We start from the raw sequence: 20,451 nt of genomic DNA on the forward strand, positions 1-20,451 counted from the left end.
TACTAAAGGACAGAAGACCTGGGTGCACCCGTGACTAAAGACAGCATGTGGCTGTTCTGGGAGTGGGAGAGGATTTTGAGTCAACCTGTGATTTCTCCCAGGCTGACCCCATCAGCATAATTAAGTCTGAAGCTAATTTGACTCCCTCAGTTGAACTTTTTTGGCTTCCAGATGCTACTGAGCTCTCTATACGTAAAGGTATTCTTGCTAGTGTTCCCTAATTGCACCCCCTCAGACTTCCCGGTCATCCTGTAGCCTACAAATCCCAGTGAAACTGCCCTTAGAGACCCACAAAAGGCTTATGGGCTAATACTCTGACGCCCTGAAACTGTGCTCTTACTTATACTGTAACATTTTGATACTCAAACTTGAGAACACAAAAATCCTCCAAGGTAAAAGTCACGGATAAAATGAAGTCATTCTATCATTTCAGAATATTTCTGTCATGCTAAAAGAGGCTCTGCTATCACACCACTCATTTAAAAATATATAGATCCTGCCTGGGCAGGGTGGTTCACGCCTATATTCCCAGCACTTGGCAGGCTGAGGTGGGTGGATCGCCTGAGCTCACAAGTTCAAGACCAGCCTGAGCCAGAGCAAGACCTTGTCTCTAAAAAAATAGCCGGTATTGTGGCGGGCACCTGTAGTCTCAGCTACTTGGGAGGCTGAGGCAAGAGAATCACTGAAGCCCAGGAGTTTGAGGTTGCTGTGAGCTATGACCTCACAGCACTCCACCAAGGGTGACAAAGTGAGACTCTATCTCAAAAATCAATAAATAAATAAATAAAAATAAAAATACGTAGATCCATTAGATTTTATCACTTCCAACCATCTGTAACTTGGGGGGTAGTATTTTACAAGTGTCATATATATCATGCATTCTTCATTATTAGTAATAATAATCAGTATAGTATAGATAATTATAATAATCTAACATATAATATAGATAACTGCACATCCCTCTTTCACCCTGGAACACATATCCACTTTCACAGATAAAACTATTTGCTAGTAGTTAATTTTTAAAATAAGAGCTATGAAATGAATACATTAAAAAAAGATGAAAGAAGTCTTTGAATTTTATACAAATCTGTAATGAGCCTTCAAGAAACACAATTCTGGCTCGGCGCCCATAGGACAAGTGGTTAGGGCACCAGCCACATACACTGAGGTCAGTGGGTTTGAATCCTGCCTGGGCCAGCTAAACAACAATGACAACTGCAACAAACAATAGCCAGGCACTGTGGTAAGCACCTGTAGTCCCAGCTACTTGGGAGGCTGAGGCAAGAGAATTGCTTAAGCCCAAGAGTTTGAGGTTGCTGTGAGCTGTGATGCCACGATACTCTACCGAGGGCAACAAAGTGAGACTCTGTCTCAAAAAAAAAAAAAAAGAATCATAATTCTTCATGTTGTCAACAATTCTATTTTAAAAGGAGATCCTAAAGGTTTAAATCTATTTCTATCACATCACTGATACTTGGACAACCAACCCGTAACACTTCAGTTGCTACCAACTAAATGGTCTCAGGACTTTTAAAACTCTCAACAGCCAGGACTTCTGCAAGTAGATCTGTCCTGTACCCAAGTCTTTGCTCCACTACTGTAGAATCATGGAGAAATTCTAACAAAATAATGAGATAGCCCCCTTCCCCTGCTGATTTCCGCTAAGCAAACACAGAGCAACCTGCAAAAGAAGACTGAGGCAAACAATACAACTATTTGCATTTTCCCTGCTAGGGGGTACATAGCACATAGGAAAAAGAACCTTGCCCCTAGACAACAAACCAACCTGCTAGAGGGAAAAAAGACAAATCTTTTCAACCACAATCATAAAGCCAGGATATAAGGAATCTAAATGAATTCACAAACACCTCAAGCTACAGAAACACAAAAGCAGGCAGGACTCTAAAAGCAACCTTGCCACAGCCCCACCAGAGTCAGCTCCTCTTTCCACACTGTCTCCTTCCCGTAAGTCTCAGTCCCTGGCTCAGTTTCCCCTCCAGGCTCTATGTCAATTACCTATGGGAAACCTGGGCCTTATAATTCCTCCATCTTTTTAGCTCTACCTACAGTCCTCTCCTGTGTACCAATTAATCAGGCAGTCCCTGCTAAACTGTAAGCTCTGCACAGTAAGCTACTATGTCTCCACACCTCCTATTCTCTACCACACTAAGCCCAGGCGCTCCACAAACCTTTGTAGAATGGAGGCCTCTGAAGTAAAACCTCAGCTATTATTAAAGAAAAGATAGTTAATGCAGATTAACTAAAGTAACAAATCAGAAATGTCACCACAAGTAAAGGTTCAGGTAGGCCAAAACCAGGATAAAATTTCCACCTGTACTCATAAAAACACAAATTCAAGTGGGAGTGCATTAAATTTGATTTTCTTAAAAGCCTCTCTGATTTGTGGGGAACTACATTCATCAATTTCATGTGAGCAAGTGAGAATCTGCCACCAAGGCCCTTGTAAACATGTTAGCTAACAAGGACACCTTCCCCAAGGGCTTGACCTCAAATACAAGACTGTCAGCATTGGTCAGGAGCCCTGAACTCTTACACTCATAGGCTCGAATCACAAACTCACCCAAAGAAGCCTATCAATGCCCGGATACAATTTTTCCACCTTAACACTTTATTCCCTTTACTTTTGCCAAAGCAAGATATCCAATCTCCAGGCTCTTGCTCAGATCAAGTTCAGAGAGTAAGTGACTGACACCAGCAACCTTCTCCAGAAGGTGCTTTCACCAGCCAGCATAAAGCAGTCGTATGTCATGGGTCTGAGACACCTCTGATTCGGCACTCCAGAAAAGGCCAATTATATAGGTAAGTGAGAATTGAATCAGGGTTCCAGGGCAGACACATAGGCACCGAGCTTAAGACTTGCGGTGCAAACCAACCAAAATAAACCACTTTGCTGGCAGCCTCACTAAATTAAGAGAAGAAAGGAATAAGATCACAACTTTAAATTCACATACTTGTGATTCTGAAAAATAAAAACTTAAGGGTATTCGCATTTTTTTTTTTTTTTTAAGATTGGCAAACTGAACTCCATGCAGGCATCCTCAAACTACGCCCTGTGGGCCACATGCAGTCCTCCGAGGACATTTATCTGGCCCACCGGGTGTTTTTGCCACCGCTGCCTGTCCTGCTTAGCAGCCAACTAATCCCGGGGCCCACAGACCGGCCCTCTAATGGTCTGAGGGACAGTGAACTGGCCCTCTGTTTAAAAAGTTTGAGGACCCCTGATTTAAGGTATGCAGAGGATTCAAACAAAGGAAATAGATCTGTTATTATTCCAATATTATCAAGATTCTGAATATTCCTTATAGAAAATGCTAATGTCATTAAGATTTTCACCAATCAAATATTTTGTATGCCTAACTAAAAAGCACTCAAGGAAAAACGGGACTAAAGTTTGGGGTGCCATTTCTGCTAGCCTCCCTTTTTCAAACATAAAAAATTGATACAATTCAACCCCCCTAAGCAATAATGTGCTAAGTGTCTACAACAGGTGAGAGCCACCATCCCCAAAAGGAGTTTTCCAAGTGGAACTACATTTAGGGACAAAATGCTCTGCTCCTCTCGGCAAGCTCTAGGGACACATCCACTCCTCTTAATGGAAGGCACTAGAACCAAGTGTCAGGCAACTCTCCATTTGCTCCGCAGAGGGCAAAACCACGCTGTGATCATGTGAAATGTGACTGGAGTCGTAAACTGGAAAATGGCACTAGTTTCACTAAATTTGCAAATCCTGCCACAAGTCTGAGAACTGAATAAACAATACTTGACCAAAGGCTTTCTTTATCTTGAACTCAAGGTCCTCACTATTATACAATTAACATAATCATTCAAATAACAGTTAAAAAAAAAATCTGCCTTGAATCACAATTAATTTTAACCAGCCAAAATTAGCATCAGTGTTTTATACTCTTGCATAAAGAAACAGTCATTAGGAAGCCCTCAACATTCAGGATTTCTGTACAGATTACCTTCTGATTCAAACTCACAACCAAAAATCGATTTTTATTAGTGAGAAAAACATTCCAGTTGAAAAACCCTTTAAGATCCAAGTTGGATAAACAGACAGAATAAATAAATGAGACTAGTCCAATATTTAAGGATTCAGTGTCCATTTCAAGCTGAAAAGAATAGACTTTTATAGAAGCAATTTCTTTTTTCTCTCCTTTAAAAGAGTGCTGTAAAGATTACCCTAAATCCTAGTACAGCAGAAAAAAGCCTCAATAAAAGAAGCAAGAGACTAAAATTTTAATTTCCAGTTAAGACAACAGCTGGAGAATAAATTTTGGCCAGCTATTCTACCACTGTGGGCTACAGAAAAAACAAGTCTTAATGAAGAAGCTGGACTAGATGACTTTCTAAGTCTAAGAAACCTGCATGGGGCTTGGGAATCAGGTAGCAACAGAAAATACATCCAAAAGAATGCGAGAAACTGTAACACTGGAACCCAACATCAAAAATATGCTGCTAGTCATCACACGTTGCTGGCAAGGGTGAAAATTAATACACTTTGGCAATTAATATGAAAGTGTTGTGGGAGGACAGAAAGAAGCATTCCTTGAAGGTTCTAGAAAAGGTAGCATGAGAAATTCAGCCAGGTAAAAAAAGCCCAAACTCCCAAACTTGGGGGTCAGAAAGATTTGGGTTTGAACCCCTAGTTCTGCCATTACCCAAGTGTGGGAACCACAAACAAGTTATTTAACCTGTCTCTGTCAGGTGCGTGGTCTAAAAAAGGGAGCTAATAGCAGTCAACTTCCGTATTTGAGAAAGTTAAGTAAGATTAATTTAAGTGGTATTCAAGGATTTTAGGAGATGGACAGGCACAGTATTAAACACTGAATAACATAATGAGAACTTTCTTTGTTCTTTCCAGCACTTTTTGGCCTTTATATAGTTTTTATTACATTAAGGAGAAAGTGTTTAGTCTTTGACACCCCTTTACAAGCCTGCTAATTTCCCTGTTTAACAGAGTGAGAGCAAGTCTCAGAGACAGCTAGGGCCTTTGGGAAGCAATAGTTAGACTGTAACAAAAATAAATTTGTTTCCATTCTAATTACTTTTAAAATCACCTTCTGTTTATGATAACTGATATTAGTTTTCAAGGTATAGGACTAACAGGTTGATTTTTTTAAAATATACTGAGGATTACAAAAAATGTTTAAGTCAATTTAAGTAATCTGAGCCAGTTTACTGGCTGAATCTCAGGGTTCGGGTAAAGACTAACTGAGATAATGCATAACTCGGGGAAGCCCTCCCCCGTGCTACACTCCCTTACCTGTGGTCTGTCTGAGAGGTAAAATTTCAGCAGGTGAGGAATGTGACTAGAGGGCACAGGGTAAACAAAAGCAAACAGAAAGACAACTTCAGATCCTGGGACAATGAGCAGCCAAATAATAACAGGAAGGCAGTTCTTAAAGTAGAAGTCAGAGAAAGATGAAAATCTGTGTAGGGGCAGATTCATTTAACAGCTACTGAGCCATCCCATGTGCCAATCACTTTGGTGAGAAAAGCAGGTATAGTTTCATGGAGTATACCTCTTCTAATCCAGGACAAAGTTGTCAAAATAGGTCAGAGTCTTTTATTTTTCAAAGAGCCTTGAATGCCAAGCAAAAGAGATTTTTTTTTTTTATTGTTGGGGATTGAGGGTACAAGAAACCAGGTTATACTGATTGCATTTGTTAGGTAAAGTCCTCATACTTGTGTCTTGATTGTGTCTTGTGTCTGATTGCATTTGTTAGGTAAAGTCCCTATACTTGTGTCTTGCCCTAAAAGGTCCGTCCCCCACTCCCCCTTTTCCTCTCTCTGTTCTTCCTTCTCCCATCCCCTCCCTCCTTTCCACTCCCTACTCTTCCTTTCCCCCACCCTCCTCCCTTCTTCTCTCTCTCTCTCTGCTCTCCCCTTCCCCTACTCCCCACCATGTACTAGGTCATAGTCTTCATATCAAAAATGAGTTCATCAGATTCATGCTCCTTTATTCTTGCGATGCTTTACTAAGAATAATGTGTTCCACTTCCATCCAGGTTAATACAAAGGATATAAAGTCTCCATCTTTGATGCCTGAATAGTATTTCATGGTATACATATACCACAGCTTGTTAATCCATTCCTGGGTTGGTGGGCATTTAGACTGTTTCCACATTTTGGCGATTGTAAATTGAGCTGTGATAAACAGTCTAGTGCAAGTATCCTTGTGGTAAAAGGATTTATTGCAGGATCAAATGGGAGGTCTCGCTTGAGTTCTTTGAGGGTTCTCCATACTTCCTTCCAAAAAGGTTGTATTAGTTTGCAGTCCCATCAGCAGTACAAAAGTGTTCCTTTCTCTCCACATCCACGCCAGTATCTGCGGTTTTGAGATTTTGTGATGTGGGCCATTCTCGCTGGGGTAGCAAAGAGATCATTAATGATGGCTGTTCCTGAAAGTCCTCTGACATTTGTTCAGCACCTTGTATCCTACATCACATGGCACATGGTGTTTATCTGCTGAACAAATGAATTTCAGTTTAATAGCACTGTGTGCATATTAGCAGATTTAATTCTGAAATATATATTAATACATATTTTGTTGTTGTAAATATTGTATCTTCCTCTACCATTTCTCTCACAGTACTAGAGATCAGCCTAACCCCACCTAAAGTAAATCCTGCCATCTCCACCTCAAGCCCTGCATTGGGAAGTGGAGAAGAGTCTGCATGTGAGCTTATCGATTGGGGCCTTCACTTTCTCTCGACCTCTCCAGGGAAAGCTTTTGCTTGCATCAGTATTGCCTTTATGTCAATCTCAAATCATCTAAATACCAGATCCAATCGATTTCAAGCTACCATCCCTCAAGGACTTGCTTCTTCAAGAAAATAAGCTTGGCTTAATTCTTGGCAAAACCAATTATTCCCAACCTGGCACCCTGTAAGAATTTTGCAAAGCAAGAATATGGCAGAAACATGACACCTAAACATGTTCTCAGCAGCAACTCCTCCTCCCACATCAGGACCTGAAACCTATTGCGTTTTTTCCCCTTTCTTCTTTCTTCCTTCCAGCCCTTTCTAAAAGCATTCGGGACAATGCTTTAGAAAGCTTTATGTCTACCCCCAAAGGTCTTCCAAGACATCTAAGAATATTCTTAAGAGGCACAGTCCAGCTCTCTTCATAGGATGAGCACTGGTGTTCCTTTCTTGGGGGATCAATGAATCCTAGGTGTTTATTAGCTTTTCTTTTGATCACATATTGGCTCCAGAGGATTCCACAATAAGAATCAAAATCTATATCCAAAATGGAGATCTCCAGGATGGAGAGTTCAAATGAACTTTACTTCAGAGAGATTTTCTAAATGGTGAGTCCAAGACAAGAAATCATGTTTGTTCTATTTGAAAGTTATTGAATTAAATCAAACCTCCTTCCTTCGCATTTCAAAGGAGAATCCCATTCTGGTTCAAGTCTTCATCCACCCAAGGAAGATAAATAGGAAATTTCAATAGCTTTCTCTTCTCTATCTTCCTTTCCTCCCAACTTTTTCCTTTCTTCCATCATCACTCTTATCAGGAAGGCTCTGTTGCACTCTCTGGAAGTTTCCCCCTTGCCCCTCAAAACCCACGTGGTCTGTCACACCAATGCTCAGCACATCCTTCACACCACATCTCTATGTGGCTTTAATCAAAATTTCGCCCTTTCTCCTAAACACAGATCTGGAGTTAGAGGACATAAAAGCTTGAAGGGCTCTTTAAAGGGCACATGGTTTCATTTCATAGACCAACAACCTAAATCTCACAAAAGTATAATGACTTTTCCAAAGATCATATGGCTTCTTAGTGGGTTTGGGGACATTCATGAACATCCTGTAATTATATGTAAAATTTGGATTATATGAGCCCATATGTATTTTTCTGGCTTCAATGTATTCTTTTTTTTTTTTTTTTTTTTTTTTTGAGACAGAGTCTTACTTCGTTGCCCTCAATAGAGTGCCATGGCATCACAGCTCACAGTAACCTCAAACTCTTGGGCTTAAGTGATTCTCTTGCCTCAGCCTCTCAAGTAGCTGAGACTACAGGTGCCCTCCACAACACCCAGCTATTTTTAGAGATCAGGTCTAGCTCTGGCTCAGGCTGGTCTTGAACCTGTGAGCTCAGGCAATCCACCACCTCAGCTTCCCAGAGTGTTAGGATTACAGGCATGAGCCACCGCGCCCAGACTGGTTTTCAATGTATTCTCAAAGAAGTCAATGAGTCCTGCCCCTAAAATAATAATCACCGATAATTATATGTATACATGGAAAGAATATGAACTAAAATCTAATTGTTCCAAGCCTGAATAGTAATATGAATTAGTGATCTATTATAAGAGTAGAAACTAATTCAATAATTGCCATCGTCATCATCTATTTTTTTGCATGTCTGGTATATCAAGTAACCTGGAATAAAAACAATTTGAAGTGGAAGTAAACTAAAATCACTGGAAACACTATCATGAAATTCATAGCACTATATGCCAATCATTACTTATATGCTTTACATTATACATAACATAACTACCTCTTTCATAGACTAGGAAACTAAGGCAAAGAGAAATTTGGCACCTTGCCTAATGTCAAATATTCATTAGTGACAGGACCGGAATTCCACTAAATGTTAATTCAACTCTGATATTCATGTTGTTTTCATTAACATTTGCACCTATTGGTGGGGTCCCATCCCAGGGGCAGGGTCTCCTAAGACCTGTGGAACTGGCAGCAACTGACTAAAGATATACAAGGTTAGAAATGATGGTAAAGAAAAACATGAGGCTCGGCGCCTATAGCTCAACCGGCTAAGGCGCCAGCCACGTACACCTAAGGTGGCGGGTTCAAATCCCCAGCCGGACCCGCCAAACAACAATGACGGCTGCAACCAAAAAATAGCCGGGCGTTGTGGCGGGCGCCTGTGGTCCCAGCTACTTGGGAGGCGGAGGCAGGAGACTCGCTTGAGCCCAGGAGTTGGAAGTTGCTGTGAGCTGTAATGCCACGGCACTCTACCCAGGGGCACAGCTTGAGGCTTTGTCTCAAAAAAAAAGAAAAAAAAAAGAAAAGAAAAGAAAAACATGAGACACAGAATAGAATTAATGGTGGGAACTCAGAGGTCCATTGCCCGTTTGTGGGATTCTGGTAATGGCCCAGAGTGTTTGCGCACTCTGCTTTTATTGAAGTCTATTTGCCCAGATGGTAAGGTAAGAGAGGGAACAAAGACGCCACCAGTTTCTCTGAGTGAGCATATCAGCTCCTACTGTTATTATTATAATTATTATTATTTTTTGAGACAGAGTCTCACTTTATTGCCCCTTGGTAGAATGCACGGCATCACACAGCTCACAGCAACCTCCAACTCCTGGGCTTAGGTGATTCTCTTGCCTCAGCCTCCCAAGTAGCTGGGACTACAGGCACCCACCACAACGCCCGGCTATTTTTTTGTTGCAGTTTGGCCAGGGCCGGGTCGAACCTGCCACCCTTGGTATATGGGGCTGGCACCCTACCCACTGAGCCACAGGCGCCGCCTGCCTATTGTTATTATTTAAGGATTTGAGTAGCCTTGAGAAATCTGAAATCTGAGCCTTGTATTGGGAGAGCCTCCCGCTTGAAATCACACACACAGCTTTCTAGGGAGGTGTTAAACTCCACTAGTTCACTGTGGAGTAAAATGCTACCGGCATTAATCTCCTCTGAGGAATAAGTGGGAGGTTGGAGGGAGAAATTCTCCTCCCATCACCACCACAGAGGATAAGGGATATAAGCTCTTCTGCCCGCATCTCAGGGCTTGAGCTTCTCCCTTGATCTCTGCCCCGGGCAAATGCAAATCTCCACAATGGGTATCTGCTTCACCTGTTTACTAGGCAGGAAACACCCAGTTAATGTATCTTTCCAGGTCTTTGCCATAGTCTCCTCTATAGCCATTTTTCCTCACAGTGCTCACAGACCCAGCAGGGCTATTTGTAAGCTGTTTCTCCAACAGGCTAGACTTTGGAGGCAGGAAGCTTGCTAGCAATGGCTAGCTTAAATGTAAACTGGCTGACTTTTCTTTGTTCTGACTCACTCAGCTTACTGTTTAGTTTTCCTCTTTTTCTGGGGGTGTTTTCCCTTCCTAGAATGGGGTCTTCGGTCCCCATTCTTCCTGCACCTATATTTCAAGATGTTCTGATACTAACACATTCCATTTAGTTATTTAGGAAAAACTAAATAAATACTCTAAATGTAGCTTCAAAGCAGTCTTTTATAAATGAATGACCTACTAGAAAATCTCCCTAAATTCCAGTTATCATAAAACATCTTGACTTCAAGACCAGCCAGATAAAATGCTTTGTCTTCCAAGTGCTTCTTGGAAATTGGCTTTTGCATAGAAAACACTGCAGATCTTTAAATAAACACCAAAAACAAAACAAAAAAACAGATTCAATGCATATAAGGTTACTTTGTTTTTTAAAAAAGTGTTTAAATCTTTTAATTACTGCGTTACCTCATTCTTACCAATACAAATAAATTAGTGTACAGCTCAAAGTCTCCTTGAATGTGGAATGTCACAGACTAGAGCTTTTTCTCAAATCACAGCTGTCTCAAAAGCGGAAATGAAACTGGAAGAAACAGAATTGTTTGTTCCACGAAACATAATCTGGCCTAAATAATGTAAGTCTGCACTGAAAGTTCCAATCTGTCATAAACCTAGTCTTAACTATAGTTATTTCTCACATAATTCTATTTCTAATGCTTTTCCATGATTACCCCATTCATCTTAAGTAGTGTTTTAGAAAACAGGAAGCAAACGTAAAGTCTCCACACTCTTTCTGGAATTTGTTCAAAGTCAGCATTTATTAAACCCCTATATTAAAGGGGATGAACTAAGGCCTAGGGGGAATGAATCAAAGACCTCCCTCTAGAGAAATATATGCTCAACAGAAAGACAAATAACTGTTAATTGTAAAAAAAAAAAACAAAATTAAATACATGACATGAAGAGTGCTGTAATTCATCTTATGGGAGTGAAAAAGAGATAATTATTATTAACTAGTATTGAGAGGGAGGAGCAGATCCAGGAGAGCTTTGTGTGGAGGGTAGCATTTAAATCCTGTCTTAAAGTAGGTCTGCAAAAGCTAAAGAGTCTATTACCAATATTTTTTTCAAAATGGAAAAAGACAGATTTCAAACTATATTTTGTTTCAGGAATCAAATCTGATGCTCCTCCATTGTTAGGGAGATTTGATTTCATTGCTTTAACGAAGCAAAGTTTATGATCTTAATGGAATACAGGGTAACTGAAGGCCCTATCTGAAAACAATTTTACCTAAGATTCACATTCTCTGTTTTCGTATTTCAAAAATGCATCTCTCTATGTACAACTTAAATTAATGTATCATCTCTGCAGACTACTTAGTCAAGGAACTGTTCAAATGAATGAGGGAAACACTTTCTGCCTTTTGCTAGAAGGCACATTTTTGGTAGTATAATGAAATCTATACCCTGAGGTTGGTAAACTCAGGGATGCCAAATTGCCTGGAATGCAACTTCAGCTCCACTGTTTACAAACTCCATAACCATCTAGCTGCTGTCTATACCTCAGTTTCCTCCTCATCTATAAAGATAATAACAGAGCCCATCTCATGTGGTTCTTGTGAGAATGAATTATTACATGTAAAATGCTTAAAACAATGTCCAGCATATGGTAAGTCAACAGTAAATGTAACTTTTTACTAAAAGGTGTTTTCTAAGAGTTTATTTCTAATTTGTTACAGCAATTAATAAGAAAAACAGTTTTCATCCTACTTCACTTTCATAAGGCAGACTTTGAAACTGTATTTAATTTTCAGAGAAATACACCTTAAGAAAAGGCTAAATTTGATTTCTACACAGTCGCAGCAGTAATAGAGAAATAGCTGATATCAAAAGGTCCACGACACAAGGATAGAACAACCAAGAATCATTATATTATAAACAATAAAAAATTCACCAAAGTTTGTATTCACAGAGAAAATATTTCTCTTCCCTTTTTCTTTTGCTCCTTGTATTTTCATAGTCAAATGCTGTATTTTCATTTCATTTTCTACAGATCACACAGAAAACATTTCAAGATCACATATCTACTCACAAATAACTAGAGTCTCCAGTACAGTTTTTATAGTATAAAATATAGTCTTTAGTACAGTCAACAACAATTTAGTTTTCATTTAAAATAAAGAATATTTTAAAAATAGAGTTGAGTAAATTTTGTCTGTTCTTTCCACGATGTTGCAATCCCTACGCAACCAAGGTCTCAACAAGCTAAAGACAATTTGGCTGGCCCACTCAAAGCAACATGAGAAATACAATACAAGGCGGTAGATTATAATAAGGACTATAGCAGATATATATACAGAATAGAGTGAGCAACCTTGGAAAGCTCCCTGTCCACAGCAGTTGAAACGTACCACCTCATTGCTTAGCGTAAGCTTAATCTCTGGGTTCAAATCTCAGTTCTGTCATTTGCAAGATGTGTGGCCAGGAAAACATTAGTTAGCCTCTCAATTTCTTAATCTATAAAATAGGATAATAAATGAGTTTTCTGAGAGGATAAAAATTAGTATTTGAAAAGCATTTAGAATAATGCTTGGCACATAGTGCTATGTATGTATCTATTAAACATTACAATAGTTTTGGACACTCATTGTTACTTCCATATGCAGGCATAAAGATGGTCTTAATAGTAGGCTTTCTCCCAGCATGAGTAAATAAAATTTAAAAGATCATTCTGAATGCTTGTTGGACCACAGGTTGGACACCCCTGTTCTGAAATCTGACGCTGTGATACAGTTATCACAAGCATGATAACTGTATCAGTTCTTTAGTATCTAGATAGTAAATAAAACTATATTTGAATTTAAGGGCATTATAGAAATGCAAAAACCACATGTATTTTAGTATTTTCTAGAGAGCCAAAAGGTTGATAATTTAAAAGTCTAAGGCAGTGGTTTTCAACCTGTATGCCACAGCACACTGTGCCATGAGAGGATCTTAGGTGTGCCATGAAAATTTTTAAAGAACATAATTTAAATGTGCCATGGAAGTTTAACTATAGATTAAAGTGTGCCTCATAGGATTAGAAAAGTTTGAAACACACTGGTCTGAAGCAATGTCCATTTAACTATTTTAGGAAAGATCTTCTTGATTTGCAGTCCCTAGACATGTAGCCTGAGCATCCTAGTATATGGGAAAGAAGATTAAAAAGTTAAATAGAAAAATATTCCAACTTCTCTCCACATCTAGTAAGTACTATAGAAGATAAGGAAAAGCTGAGTTGTGGAGTTTCATTCAATTTCACTTATTTTTAGTAACATTTGCATTGGGACCTCCTTCAGCAGAGTTTGAAAATAACCAAGCCCTGATCATACTTTTACAAGCCTAGATTCATGCACTGTTTCACAAGAACTGTAAAAATGCTTTAAATCACAATGCCATGGTCTATTATAGGGCTTTATTTAGACGTCAGTAGAAATATTTATAAGCATTGAGATTTCAAATGTTTATCTGTAGAGGAGACAACACATCGCAGGTGTCCACATCACAGTCAGATATGATGGGGCGCCATCCTGGTGACTTTGGAGGGACTGGTGGATTACTCTGACTACAGTAGCAATTCTTGTCCCTTAAATGAACTGTGCACATCATCAAAGCTGGAAACCCTCTCCCCTGGTCTGCCTGATTCTACTTGTTTCAAGTAAATACTGATTCGCTCTGTGTATCCAATGTTTTCCCAAAAATCCCTATCATAAGTTAATGGTTTATGATTAATGATAAACCAAAAACGGTTTATGACTGGAAAACTGGCCAACAATGGAAATTTTGTTTCTTTTTTTTTTTTTTTTTTTTTGGCAGTTTTTGGCCGGGACTGGGTTTGAACCTGCCACCTCTGGGCATATGGGGCTAGCGCTCTATTCCTTTAAGCCACAGGCGCCACCCCACAATGGAAATTTTGTATGTGAAAATCATTACACTATCTGTAGAGGTTCTACTCGGGAATATTTTCCATGCTTCCACACTTTCTTTGATTTGGGAGAAGTTTCCCAAGAAATTGAATGAACGACAGAAAGCCTCCATTAGTTTTGTGTAGGTATGAGAAAAACAGGCTGAAACACAGGAGAAATTAAGTTCTTTCTCAGTTTGTGTTTGACTTTTGTTTGAAAAGATCAGCACCAGCCAACTCCCTAAGAATCTTTTCTAATGTAGCAATGGCCTAGGAGTCAGAAAACAAGTTAACCAAAGTCAGCCAGGAGGCTGACTTTCAACTGAACCCCCAGGGTTCCTCCTAGTAGGCAATCACTAGACTTTCGCCAGATTCAGTCAAAACGGTAAGCGACGACGCTTTGCAGAGCCCGGCCTCAGTCCCGCCACCAGGCCGATTCCTAGGTCACCCGGCCAGGAGGCGCTGCGGGCCAGTCTCCCGGGGCCACCCACAGCCCACGCCCCGCCCCCCTCCCGCGCTCGCGGCAGAGCCCGGCCCAGACGCGGAGCTCCGAGTTCTGCACCACCCGCCGGGGTTACTCTCGGTCATTCCGCTGCACCACCTCGCCCCAGCTTCCCCATCCGTGCCCAGCCTGAAGCTGCCCCAAGAGACGCACAGCAAAGGGCAGGAAGATGGGGGACGGAACGGGCACCCCAACGCCCGGTCTCCACACGGTCTCCTAAGTCTTGTTTTTAAAAGAACCAAAATTCGTCCCCAGGCTGCGTCAGGGTCACCAGCGCACGGAGACTGTAGGCAGGACCCCCAGGTGAAACAAAGCCCACCGGGCAATAGCACAACAGACCCCGTTGGGCAATACTCCTACTCGAGTTTTGAGGGGAGCAAAGATGCGTCGCTCCAGTCCCAGGGCTCATGGAGCCGATTCCCAGGTCAGAGCCCAACTCAGATCAGCTTCTTAAAAATCTAGCGCTCAGGACCGGCATTTGTCCCGGTGGGCGCCGGCCGACCCGCCACCAGAGGGGTTTCCAGCCGGCTCAGGCGATTCCGAACAAAGGGAAGGGCTCCACGCTGGACCTGCCACTCTCTCCACCCCGGCAGCAATCCCAGGAGCCCCCGACCCCGTCGCGCCCCAGGTCTGCGCCCGGCTCTCCACGCCCAGAGATGCTTCCAGGGCTCCACAGCCGGGCGAACCCCGAGCGCACCCGCGACCCGCGGTCGCCAGAGCTCCTCTGAGGACCTCCTCGCCCCATTTACACGTTCCCCCGCCACGTTCGTGCTGCAAGATGTGAGGATGTGGGGATCCCGACCGAAGTACACGAAACAAGGCTTCCCAAACCTCCTCGACCCCGAGGCAAAACAATAACCAAGTCCCTGGAGAGCTTCTTACCTGATTTCCACTTTTATGTTTGCGTCTCTTTCCCTCCCTTGACAAGCCCTTTCTCGAAAAGGGGAGAGGGAAAAGTGGGACAAAAAAACAGGGAGCAAAGCGCCCCGAGAAATTAGCCCTGGCGGTGCGGGCCCTGCGGCGCCCCCTTGCCCTGCACACCCACGCCCGGGGAGAGAGGTGTCCGCCCGGCTCGGCGGGTCCTGGCCCCACTCAGTCTCCCTCGGAATTACGGGTTTTTTGCCGAGACTAGTTCCTTTTATAGATTCGGCTGCACTGAGCGCAGGGGTTACTATCGGTCAGAGCCTGTTCTCTCCCTCCTCCCCGCCCCCTCCCGGCCTCTGTTTATGTAGTTCAGTCACTCAGCAGAAAGCACGTGGAGCCGCGGCCCGCCCCTTAAACGGGCGACGTCCAGCCGCTCCCTCCGGACAGGGGACTGGAAGCTGGATGGTAGGAGGGCCGCGGCGGGGTCGCGGGGTCCTCAGTCCCCTCCCCCTGCCCGAGCGGGAAACGCCGGGCTTGGGGCTGGCCCGAGACTCAAGTTCCCGGCAGCCAAAGGCACTATGCAGAGCACTTTATCTAAACTCTGCTTTGCTGCAGGTTTTTTTTTTTTTTCTATTGTTAGTTTACTCAGTTGGAGGGATGGGGGAGAGTTTAAGACTGAAACCCTCAAGACGCCAGCTCTTTTTTGTCTTTCTTTCCTTTCAAAGATCTGGGGTGACGGAGGGTGGACAGTCCCCTCCATAGCGGGCTGGTTTTGTTTCTCCACCACAAACCTTGAGATTCCCAGCCAGGACCCCAGAGCCCTCAGAGGACCGGTAAAGAACATCTCCCTCCTTTGCTTCACAAATTGGGAAGAGGGAGGCCGCAAACAAACAACAACAAAACAGAACAAAGTGGACCAGCCTCCCTTTTGTTTTCATTATATTGGTCAGCATCCTTGTGATAAACGCACAGGACTTGTACTTTAGCTTGTATAGATTTGCAAAGCATAGCTAAAGAATCGCAGTGGTGTGAAGTATAAAGCCGCTGTGCTTCTGCTTCTCTCCCTGGGCTTTGCCTTTGGCTTTGGCAGGCACAAGCAAGATCTCCCAAAATATCTGAGTGGCAGAGGCAAGAGTACAAATGGAAGTCCACAAACTGTATGTCTAAATATTTAGGTATTAAATCAAGCCAATAAAACGTAAAATAAATGTTTCCTATCTTGACAAAGATACCTTTGTAGCAACCTTGAAGGACAGGTTCCCGTTAGACTCCTCACAGGTGGACCTGGATTTTGGCAAAAACATGGATTAAGAGAGCTACACTCAACCGGCTTCTCTTCACATCCTCCAACTCCATCATATTCAAGAATTTCCACTGCCTGCATGTGGACGTCCAGCTGCACAAGCCCCCTCCACACTACAGTCAGTAGGCCACCTCAGGGCCACAACTCAAGCCCAGGTGCACACATCAGTGGTTTTGCCAAAACTTGAGATGGACCCAAGCAAGAGGCCCAAGCAGACCCTGGAAGTGCACTTGGGAGCCTTAGGGCAAGAAATTCTGGAGTCCCAGGTACTCCTAACTCTGGGTGGCATGGCCTACTTGCCCTTAGGCAAGGGATGGGAGTTTGAGAAGGCCCAGAGCTGAGCCTGCTAAAAAGCCCAGAGCCCAGGAAAGGCAATCCTTTTGCCTTAAAGGACAATCCTGGTTAAGAGATTGGGTCTGGGGCCAAACTTGATGTAGCCACATGATGAGCAATTTAGGTAAAGCCTTTCTGCCTGTGTTTATCTTTTAAAATGGACAGAACATGTATGTTCTCACTTCCTCACCTGAGTTTTCTGAAAGTAAATTTTATTAAAACCTTTGAGCTCCTTGGAAAAATGACACTATAAACAGAAAGACTGTTATGAGCTGACTAGTAATGTCATTTTCAGGTGCCATTTACAGCCTGTGAAGTTTTTTCCAGGACAAACTTGTAAAACTCTAGGACTAGCATAGAGTTGAAAACCATCTCTCCGCCTCTTGAATATAGAGGGAAGCTCCTAGAGGGAGTGTTAAGATTCCTAGTGACTTCAGGGAGTGATGAGGTCTCTCTGATCCTCTGTCTCCTCCCTTCTCCTTCCCCTATTACAGCATTTAAAGTCCTACCACCAAAATCTTTCTTTTTTGAATTTTGAAGGATATGGTTCCAAAGAACACCCCTATTAAGGTAATCCCTTCGAGTGCTTTAATGGGAATGGGCAACAGGAAGCCCTACACAAATAAGACAGCTATAAGAGGCTGGCAAGGTAGTGAGCCCATGAAGAAAATCAAAAGTTCTATGGAGAGAACAGCCATTGATTCTAAATATATAAGCCTATGGCCAAACTTGATCATGGTAGCTAAATCTAAACTATGATGTTAAGAATCTGCTCCTCGGCTCGGCGCCCGTGGCTCAAGTGGCTAAGGCGCCAGCCACATACACCTAAGGTGGTGGGTTCAAATCCAGCCTTGGCCTGCCAAACAACAATGATGGCTGCAAGCAAAACATAGCCGGGCGTTGTGGCGGGCACCTGTGGTCCCAGCTACTTGGGAGGCTGAGGCAGGAGTCTCGCTTGAGTCCAGGAATTGGAGGTTGCCATGAGCTGTGATGTCAGGGCACCCTACCCAGGGGGGTAGCTTGAAGCTCTGTCTCAAAAAAAAAAAAGAAAAGAATCTGCTCCTCCCTGGCAAAGAGCACATCAATATAGTATAATGTTTGAAATATGTTTATTAGTCTTGTTAATTTCTACTGTTAGAAGAGCTCAAACCCCCAAAGAGGCTAAATGATTCAGCCAGGTTACGCGGGACACAAGACTGCTGACAATAAGCCCACGCATTGCAAGCATGACAGCTTCGCAGGATAAAAAAGACTAAATTCCAAAAATTAGAGTCTAAGAAATGTGCCCCTAGAGAAAGAAGCTTGCAAAGAGTGTCAATTCTTTCTCCTCCAGTCCTTGATATGTGAACTGAAACTCTAAAGGCTCTCCCCTCACACTGGCTAACTGAATGGACCCCCTTCATCCAAAATAATACCCTAAAACAGAGTTGCTAGCCATGAGAAAGGTCAGACATTCCTTATGATGCCTCCCTCCCTTCTTAGAGACATCCGTTGTAGCTCATTAAACAGGCCCAAGACAAACTTGCAGGTCCTCAATATACGTAACAAATCACCTGAGTCTGGGTATAGGGCCCTGGCTTTTCTCTAATTAACAGACCCTAATTTTAACTTGCGTTCCTTTCTTGCCGAGATCTTTCAGACAAAACCTAACCCTTTCTGCCAGTTCTCCACCAAAGAAATCCACCTATGACTTGTAAGCCCAGCCCCCACCCCACACTTTGAGATGTCCCACCTTTTCGGGCCAAACCAATGTGTGCCTTTCATGTACAGATTTATGACTTTAGCTGTAATTTCTGTCTCTCTGAAATGTATACAACTGAACTATAACCCAATCACTGCAAGTCCACTTGCTCATGGCTTCCTGGACATGGCTCTAGCCACAGTTTTCAAACCTGGCCCAGAATAAGCCTCTTCAAATTATTTTACAGAGTTTGGCTTCTTTTCCTTTGCAAGTATTATAGGTTGATTTGTTTCAGAGTATACTTCAGTGAGCTTTTCTCCAAGTATTTTAACTCCTGCTAACACCAGCACCAAAACCCCAAGCCTCCCCCACTAAGTGACCTTCTTAAATAAGTAGGAAGGCCCTTTGTTGCTGTTGGTTTGCTCAGGAGAAGCTGATTCCATAAATGTGGCCTGGCATGAGGTTCTATTCTGAGATGATCCTGGCATCTAATTACAGAATCAACCTTCAGGCAGACTTGGCCTTGGAGACCCTGTTGGAGGTCATGGAGCTACAGAGAAGCTCAATGTTATCATCCCTTGGGGCTTTTAAATTAGGGGTTACCTAAAAGGTTTTGCTTGGAGGTTGCTTTGCTATGTATCTGTTCTCTTCTCTGTACACATGTAGATATACACATTGTCTAAAAATTTTTTTACCACACGTGAGAGATTTTGTTTAGTATTCCCACTGTTAGGTTTCCAGAAACTCCGAAAAAAAAAAAAAAACATGGCAGGAAATCAATGAAGAATAAAAAATATTATAAAATAATTTTTTAAAGATCAATTTATTTTAAGAAGGACTAATAGTTGTAATCTTGGAGAATCTGTGTAGAGTAAGAGATGCCTCAATTAAAAAAAAATAGACCATCTTCCAAATAAGGAGAAATAAAAGGACCTACAATTCAAATTTGACTCAGCTTATTTGCAGTACGTGGTTAGTCACAGAAGCAAATTGTCAAGCAATCAATGGTCAAATAAAAAAGTACAAGGAACCACCATTGTCTTTGGAGTAGATGGTGTACTACATAGGATCTCAATCATTCAATTTAATTGGACCAATGTAATCACAGAATTAATGTGATTCCTGTTGACACACCAGCAAGATTGAAAGCCATTATTGCTTCTGGACTTGACTAAAACATTTGCTCTGCTTGTCATTGAGATCAAGAGGTTAGGCTGGATTACAGACAGATATTGTGTAGTCCTCCAAATTTCTAGTTGATTAGTGAGCTGTAACTCTTTTAAAAGCTATCCTTCCAACCTTCCTTCCTTCAAGCTATCTTTCCCTTAAAGGCCATAATGCTAGAAAGGTTTCACCTCTACCCCCTTCCCTTTCATTACCTTCTCAGCCCACGGCAGTCAAATTTTCATTCTTACAGCTCTGAGTTTGTTCTGTCCAAATTCATTAATGACTTCCTTAAAGGTGGGGGATAGGGAGAGATGAGATTTCTTTTTTTCCTTATAAAATATTTTTAACGTAGAAAAGTACAGAGAAAAATATCTCAAGCTCAGAGAGACCGCTTACTTGGGAATGCTGCTGACCTGCTTTAAGTCCTTAGGCTATTTGATCTCTGGTATTTGAGACTATTGACTAACCTTCCTCCCTGAAACTAGTTCTTCTCTTCTATTTCGTGAGTCTAGTTCTTTTCTGAGTCTTCTGCCTCTTTAACCACTCTTTTTCTGACTCCTATTTCTTTACAAATCTCCCAACACTGGTTTTCTCTTTTTATTTTAATATGTTCCCCTGACCAGTATTGTTCACCCCCTTG

At 42.1% G+C, this 20,451-nt stretch overlaps 1 protein-coding gene across 2 annotated transcripts in view; it reads right to left on the bottom strand.

The window, feature by feature from the left end:
* Positions 1–15,666, bottom strand: part of ABCA1 (ATP binding cassette subfamily A member 1) — a 136,239-nt gene extending 120,573 nt beyond the window's left edge. For both annotated transcript variants that reach the window (XM_023510515.1, XM_003785197.3), the window contains exon 1: positions 15,346–15,666. The gene's annotated coding sequence lies outside the window, so the exon portion shown is untranslated. The remainder of the gene's footprint in view (positions 1–15,345) is intronic.
* Positions 15,667–20,451: the final 4,785 nt, after the last annotated feature.

The sequence above is a fragment of the Otolemur garnettii genome, unplaced genomic scaffold, assembly GCF_000181295.1.
Source record: "Otolemur garnettii isolate 467f Iridium unplaced genomic scaffold, OtoGar3 scaffold00014, whole genome shotgun sequence".
Classification (NCBI taxonomy): domain Eukaryota; kingdom Metazoa; phylum Chordata; class Mammalia; order Primates; family Galagidae; genus Otolemur; species Otolemur garnettii.